Source organism: Corapipo altera, unplaced genomic scaffold (genome assembly GCF_003945725.1).
Source record: "Corapipo altera isolate COAL_440 unplaced genomic scaffold, ASM394572v1 23, whole genome shotgun sequence".
Taxonomy (NCBI): domain Eukaryota; kingdom Metazoa; phylum Chordata; class Aves; order Passeriformes; family Pipridae; genus Corapipo; species Corapipo altera.
The window spans coordinates 7,860,699-7,868,818 of NW_020884878.1; positions in this window are offsets into that span (position 1 = coordinate 7,860,699).

Consider the following 8,120-nt stretch of genomic DNA (forward strand, 5'->3'; position numbering starts at 1 on the left):
CACCCTTCTCCCTTAGCCAACTCAAAGGTTATAGCAGCATGCTCCTACCACAGATTACCCTGTAAACACCCCAGGCCCATCCTTGCTGGCCCCAGTGAGGTCCTAACTCTATTGCTTCAGAAGGATGACAATTTTCGTTGACCATTGAACAAGTCCTCAGATTCAAAGTTTGCAATGTTACTCCCCACATGCTGATGTCCCTGGTCCTGGCACACGTGTGCATTACATGTGTGCATTTCCCAGTTTTGGTTGCACCACAAGATCAGGTTTTCCACTTCTTACAAAAGGTGATCCACAAGTCTTGTGGATCCAATGGGTATGGCATCATTTTCTGTCATGATGACTATAGTTGTATATCATCTCCCAACTAACCTTTTAAGTGACACACTTCTGCACTCTTCTGGATCCAGCAGCTGGTGTTAGGAAGCTCACCAGAGCGTTACTTCTTGGGCTCCTGTTCTGCAGGTCTTCAGGTTAACCTTTCTAGCTTCAATCAAAAAAGATTATCTCAACAGGAATCATACTGTAGGCTTTCCTGGTGCTGTTGTAACCTTTACTGTTGCTTAAAGTCTGCTTAAAGTCTGCTTCAAGTCTGCTTCAGAATTTCTGTTTCATAAAAATGTCTCCTTTGTTGAAGTGTCAATTAGCCGTCTTGGTTCAAAGTTTATTTCTCTTGCGTGCAGCCATTTATTCTGTAATAATTGTCTAGATTCTGACATTAAATATTGTAATTTCTCCTGCTATGTTTAAAACCACTTCCAAAGGCTTCTAAGTTTTATTTCCTTCCCATTTTCTACATAAATAGCTGGAGTTTGTTCATGCTTGGGGAGATTAATAAAACCGTAGTGTAGATTGTGAAATTCACCCCAAACCAAAATACAATGAGTTCCATTCCAAGACCTCCTGCAGGCTCCATTTCTTTAATTAAATATATGCCAAGGTTCCTCTCCATGAAGTAAATACATAAAACTTCATATTTGAGGGCAATTATAAGCTACTGTATTTTGACACGTCTTCACTGCAAATCTTTTAACCTTTATTAAGGCAATTCCGGTTGAATGTATTTCTGCTTGAGATATATATAGCAAAAAAGCTTAATATCTCTATGAACTTAAGGACAAACTGAAAAGAAATCATCAGAAAAGTAAGTAAGTGAGACCCTGATTTTTGTCCTACCAAAGGCTGTGACCAGGAAAGGTTCATCATTAGCAAGAGTTACATGACTATATTGAAGCCAGAGAAAGGTGTTTGAATTGGGGAATGTTCACCTTTCTCCATTCACAGTCAGGCCTTGCTGGTGCACAGAACAACTTGTTTCCAACCCTTGTTGCAGTGGTGTCATAGGAAAGGAAAGGAGACAGAGCTGGTTGCAAACAAAGCAGATGCTGCGTGTACGACCCCAGCTAGCCAAGACAAAACCCTCTGCTCCTGCACTCTGTTTTGTTTTGAATGGGAGGAAGACATCAGTTGGTTCCTCTTTGGTCAATCTTCTCTATTTCAGTAGTTTCTTCTGACAGTGGGTAGTATGGACCATGAGATGGGGGTGTGAGGGTGACCCTGGACAGATGAGCAGGCAAGGATGGGCTGGAAGGAGGAGCTGAGTGGGGAAGTATTGCTCCAAGGAAGAAGTATTTGCAGGTGTGTTGACACTAAAGTAGAGGACACAGGGGAAACTCCTGGCGTGTACGGTCCTTCTGCTTCAGGAATGGGGGGCTGATGTGCTGTCAATGGCCACATTGTGAGTGGGATGGCTAAGGCAGAGGTGGGTGGTGGGTGTGCAGGACAGCCATCAAAGTCATGGGCAGTATCCAGATTCCCACTCCCCGAGGAGGCCAGAGTTGTGCTGAATCTTGCGTCTTTATCTCAGACCATCAGGCATGCCTGGTATTTTCCTAAAACTGCTCTGGATGTCAGGGGGAAGGGATAGGAAATTTTTCTGGGGAGGCTACAAGAGGGGTTAAAGCAGAAGGCATAGGTGGGATTCTGATTCAGATGTGGCCTGGAGAAGCAGAAGCTCCTGCAGCCACCACTGCAGAAAACCCCTGTGATATGAGAAACATCCTGGCAGGGAAACTGCAGCTCCTGCTTGAGCCAGGAGACAACAGCATGCCCACAGTTTGGGTATCATTTTGAGCAAACCCAGCAGTTTTGGGGAGCTGCTGGAGGCTAGGGGTTCTTTGAAAACTATACACATGGTTCTGCCTTGGGTATAACCTTGAACTTTGCTTTAACTGGGGTTCTGTCCTATAACACAGACCAACACATGCTGCACTCTATCCACTATTAGACCAGAGCCTGTTCAAACCTACTGACTTGACAGCAGGCTACTAGATGAAAGCAGGGTTAGTTCACTTGTCACCCAGAAATAGAGAGTTCCAGAAGACTTTTCTTACACAGCTTAGTTTCCAACCCTTTTTTTTTTTTCTAAATTCATTATCATCCTACCATGGGAAAGAAAGACAGTAGAATAAAACTTGAAATTGCTACTCTGAGCTGGTCAAAACAGAAGTTGTGTCTCCATAACTCCAACTATCCCTTCAAATACATATGTTGAAACTTTGCCATGGATATTTTTCTGCCTTCTAAGAAAAAACATTTGATGATCCATCTCTAAGAGGATCTCTGACATCAATTGGTAATGGATACTGCACACTAAAAAGATTCATTCTGAACAGCTCCTGCCCTACGCAAACCCTAAGCCTGTTTGGCCTGACCTTCTGTGGCTTTTCTTGCCTGCAGAATAACTCATGAAATTTTTAGCATTCCTGCAATCATAACATCTGGGCCTCATTGTTCTATACCTTGGGAAAAAGGGGGGCAATGACAAACACACTTTGAATTCACATCCTCTTTCATCTGGTTTCCTACATGTTTTGAATCAAGATGCTCAAGCATAAATTTCTGCAGGTCATTTCTGGTTGCCCTCCTGAGGGGCAGCCTGCAGATTGAAGGAGGGAGGTGACCCAGCAGAGTGATTCTGCGTCTTTGTGTTGGGCAAGTAAACAGAAAAGTCACTTATTCAAAATACTCTGTGTATTGGGTTTGCATGGCAAAATTTTGGTAGTGAGGGTGGTCATAGGGAAGGCTTCTGTAAGAAGCTACTAGAAGCTTCCCCTATGTCAAGTGGAGGCAATGCCAGCCAGCTCCAAGCTGGATCCTTGGATAGTTGGCCAAGGCCGAGTACATAGTGACAACTGTGATGCCTCTGGGATAACATATTTAAGAAGGGGAAAAATTTGCTGCACAGAACAATTGCAGCTGAAGAGAGGACTGAGAATGTGTGAGAGGAACAGCCTGCAGACTCTAAGGTCAGTGCAGAAGGAAGGGGAGGAGGTGCTCCATGTGCCAGAGCAGAGATTCCCTTGCAGTTCATGGTTAGGCAGCTGTGCCCTTGCAGCTCATGGAGGTCCATGGTGGAACAGAGATCCTCCTGCCGCCCCTGGAGGACCCAACTCAAGAGCAGAAGGATGCCCAAAGGAGGCTGTGACCCCATGGGAAGACTACCCCGGAGCAGGTTCTTGGTAGGATCTGTGGCCCCATGGAGAGATGAGCCCATGCTGGAGGAGGTTTGTTGCCAGGATTTGTGACCCCATGGGGAACCTACGCTGGAGCAGCCTATTCCTGAAGGACTGCACCCCATGGCAGGGATCCACATCAGAGCAGTTCATGAAGAGCTGCAAGCCGTGGGAAGGACTCAGAACAGGGAAGGACTTTCTCCTGTAGCAGGGACACCATATAGGAACAAGGGAGGAGTGTGCAGAGTCTTCCCCTTGAGAAGGAAGGAGTGACAGAGATAACATTTGATGAACTGACTGAAGCCCCCTTTCCCCAGCGCTGTTGGTGGGGATGAAGGAGAGAATATGGGGGTGAAGTTAAGCCTGGGAAGAAGGGAGTGTGGGGAGGAGGTGTTTTTTGAGATTTAGGTTTTATTTCTCATCATCCTTCTCTGATTTGATTGGTGATAAATTAAACCAATTTCCTCAAGTTGAATCTGTTCTTCTCATGATCTCTCCCTGTCCTTATCTCAGCACATAAGCCATTCCTTATATTTCCTCTACCCTGTCCAGCTGAGGAGGGAAGTGTCATAGGGGCTTCAATGAGCACCTGACGTCCAGCCAGGGTCAACTCACCATGTGCTGGAAAACTTTTGGCAATCTATTAAAAATACCAAATTAGTGATGATATCTGAATTGTGTTTTCTCTAGTCCCATTCAGAGACCTACAAGAGTTTCTCTCTTGTACATCACTAAATTGTATGCTATGCATGTTAAGACGTCTTGGGCAATTTGAAAAAAAATCATCTTCCTATACTTGTTGCAAAGAGAAGTTCCATAGGTTAAAAAAAATATTATGATCCTTAGTATTTTACTCTTCTTCTATCATTTACTTTTGCATCAGCTGCACTTTGCCATGTTACCTAGTGTGTAGGAAATGCCACCAATAACTTGTAAAGTTTCGAGGGTCGGGGTCACGATGTCAATTCTGATGGACAAAAGCATTAGAGGAGCAAGGCATGTGTCTTGGGGCTGGAAAGGGTAAGATTGTGGTGAAGCCGTAGGCTCATTAACTTTAAGAGTACAGTGCTCCTTTGTTGTTATAATTTGATAGAGTGCTTGAAAACAAGCAAAAGATCAGCTTGTGTTTGGGAAGGAATAATTCAGCCTCATGCAGATGCCTTTTATTTTTAGAGAAATGTGTCTCCCTTAGACCCTTGTAAAAATAAATTGTGTGGAGCAGAGGGACATTGCCTGCATGCAGAATCGACTATTTGCCAAATGTTTTCTTTGTTTAAAATATGCACTTGCTAGACTGAAGCCCAAACTGCAAAGTTCAAACCAACACTCAAATTCTAAACAGCGCAGACTTTAAAGTCACTGAAGTCCAACTGGGAATCATGGCACTATAAGCAGTCCTGCAGTTAAATTTCTACACCAGCCTTTGCTTACAAAATATCAGAAGAGGTGCAAGTGCTACCACCTGTTTCCTTCGTCACCACTCCCAGTTTTTGCAACAGCTCAGCGGTTACTGTGTTCCACCAGGATGGGGATGACCCAAGTTCCGTTTTTGGAGAGATGGAAAAGCATTTGAGCCCACAGACTCTCAGGGTGTGCTCTGGAGGGTCTCCTTTAGATAGTCCTGCAGGGATTGTTTTCACCAAATGCCAGATTAAGAAAAAAAAAGAAAAAGAATTTGAGTGTGATTATTTTTAACCCAGGCAAGATTACCTGGAAGAGGGAGACATGGTTAGCAAGCCTTGGAAATGGTTAGCTCCAGGAAAAGCTTCATTAGGGCAGAATACTTAAGCAAGGATTGTAACTAAGAGCTGGAACCAATTTTTTTTTTTTCTCCCTAAGTGAACACCTACGTCCACACTAAGTTATTGTCAAGGACATGCTTTGTGTCCCTGTCTGGCTCCATTATCGTACAGGATTACTGCAGGCAGGGCAGGGCAGGGCAATAACTGATAGCCTGAAGTTGAGAGGGGATGATGGGGTGGAGGAGCAGGGAAGGGGTGTCTCTATCAGTGCAGGAGGGCCCACTCTTTCACATCCCTGCATATTAAACCATCAGATAGAAGAAAAGGGTAATCAGTGGTCTGATATTCCTTGCCCACCCCAATTTGGTAAGCACATTAGAGGCCGTTTACTAGATAACACTGTTGATCAGGGCCCGTATTCAATGACAACCTCTGGGGTAATTTTGGGTCTATTAGTTCATTTGGTTTAATATCCGATTAATAACTTTGAAGGCAAGGAGTTATTTGGTAAAGTCGAGAGTTTTTTAAATCTAACTTTTATCTTTAATGAAGTATAAGCCAGGACAACTAGTGATAATAACTCCAGTTTATGAAAACAGGAGGTTTATCATTCAACATCTCAGTGCATGGTTTGAATCTCCAGAGCTGCTTCTTAGTAATTTTAAGGTGCCTTCAGTGAGTGTTGGGCACCAGGATACTCCTAGATCCTTGGTTCAAAGTGATCCTTCACAGGGCTATTCCATGAACCAGGTTCAAAGCTATCAGTGGGGAAATCTCCCGTGTAAGACTCATGCTTCCTCTGTGATCACTGGTAACCTTCTCCTAAGAGAAAAATCTGCATTACTGTGGCTTGATTTAAATATGCAAGCAGAGTTTGACTTCTTCCTTTACTCTGTAATTAATGTATAAAGTACCTATCTCTTGGCAATATCTCAGGAGTGGTGTGTGACACAGGAGGACTCAGGCCACCTGGGCACCAGAGCTGGGGTTTGCTCCTGTCATGAAAGAGTAAAACAGTACTGGGCAAGAAAAAAGCAAACTGAAGGAAGGCTGCCATGATGAAGTGACCTGAAGAGAAAGGCCTGATGTGCCCAGCTGTGATGACAGCCATGGAGAGACCCCAGTGGACATCCTCAGGGAAGAAGCTCCATAGATGGAGTCCCTGCCGAGAAGGTTCAAACAGCAAACCCAAGCACAGCAAAACTGTAGAGTTAAAAAAAAGAAAGAAAAAAAGATAGTTTTCATGTTCCATAAGGCTATGATTATGTGATATACATATTTTTATTCAAGATCAAAGCGTTGTTTTTAATAGTTAAATATTCACAGATGCAAATGAGCTTTGATTTGCATAAAGTGATAATTATGTTATTCATTAGGACTTGGTAAATGTTGTGTTCAAATTCCATGATCATTTTGCTTTAGGGTTACTGAAAAACAAGTTCATGAGTTTGAGGGAAAACCTATTGTGAAAGTAAATGGCGGAGTTTATTTCCACCGGGCCGGGATGATTTCCCTACCTCCTACGTTCCCAGGATGGCATGTCCAGTCTAGCCCATTATATCACTAACGTCTGTGGGGAGGCCCAAGGCTGCTGTCCCTGCAAGGTCATCTGTCAATGCCAGCCGGGGAGGGGGAGCTGTCAGTCTCCCGGTGTCATTGTCCCTTCCCAGCTGCCCCGTCGCGCACTGCACGGCCGGCTCGGGGCTGCGGGAGAGCTCCCGCTTCCCTCCCGCTTCCCTCCCCGCTTCCCTCCCCGCTCACACGCGCCTTCCCCTGGGTCAGGAGGAACAATGGAGCAAGGAGGACAGGGCAAGCCTGCGCCGAGCTGCAGACACTTGATAAATGGGTGGGCAGGCGGCAAGTGACAATATGCAGACAAGTGATATCATTTGCAAATGGATCCGGCAAGGGAAGCAAGAATACAGAGAGGGGGGAAGACAAAGTCAGGGGCACGAAAAAGGTTTCTCATTAACCCTTGCGGGAGGGTGGGAAATATGCTAGCTCAGCTCTCTGGGAAAGAAAAGAATGGGAATACTGCTTTTTGGTCCATCACCTGCTACGTTCCTCCCACAAGGAAGGCACACGACACTCACTGCCTTCTTAAAAACCACATTTTTAATATCTGTGGCCTTCTGTCTTGATGCATAGAGAAGGGCATCTTGGGAATTACCTGGGACTTACTTTCCTTAACTCCTTCTTTGGAGAGATTTCCATGTCCTCGTTCAGAAGCTGAGGTCAGAGCCTCAGAATCAGGTCCGGTGCTTGGGCTGCACTGACCTCACCATTTAGATGCCCCAGTGCTGTCATTGCCCCACACAGTATTGCAGCCCCAAAAACCTGGTGAATCAGCATCAGGAAGACACTCACATCCCGCTGGCAGGCCAGCAGAGACAGGAAGGGATCAGGACTGTTGCAGGTGCAAATGGTTCTTCGGGAGGGGCTTACTGAGCCAGACAAGTTGGCAAACAGAAGAGGTGGTATGCAGGTTTTAATTATTTCTGTATGTAAAGACTTTGCAAAGGTCAGTCATGAGATTAAATTATGTCCTTTCCCCCAAACCCTTTCTAAAGACTGGAACAAGAAGCAGTCATCATCCAGTAGATTGAATCCAAAAAGAACTGGACAGTATTAAGCTGTAGGACCAAAATTTTTTTAAATTATTTTTCATTAAAGAACTGTTTTTTGCCTCTCTTAATGGCCCACAATCTCCATCTTTCTTCTATGTGTCTATTTTTTCTGGCCCCAGTCAAACAAGAAGCTTTATACTCATGCTGTTTGCTTCCAGTGAATGTGGTTTGTATTCACACACCACGACATTTGCTTTCCTGTCTCATAAGCCCAGTGGTGCCAGTGGAGTTGATCC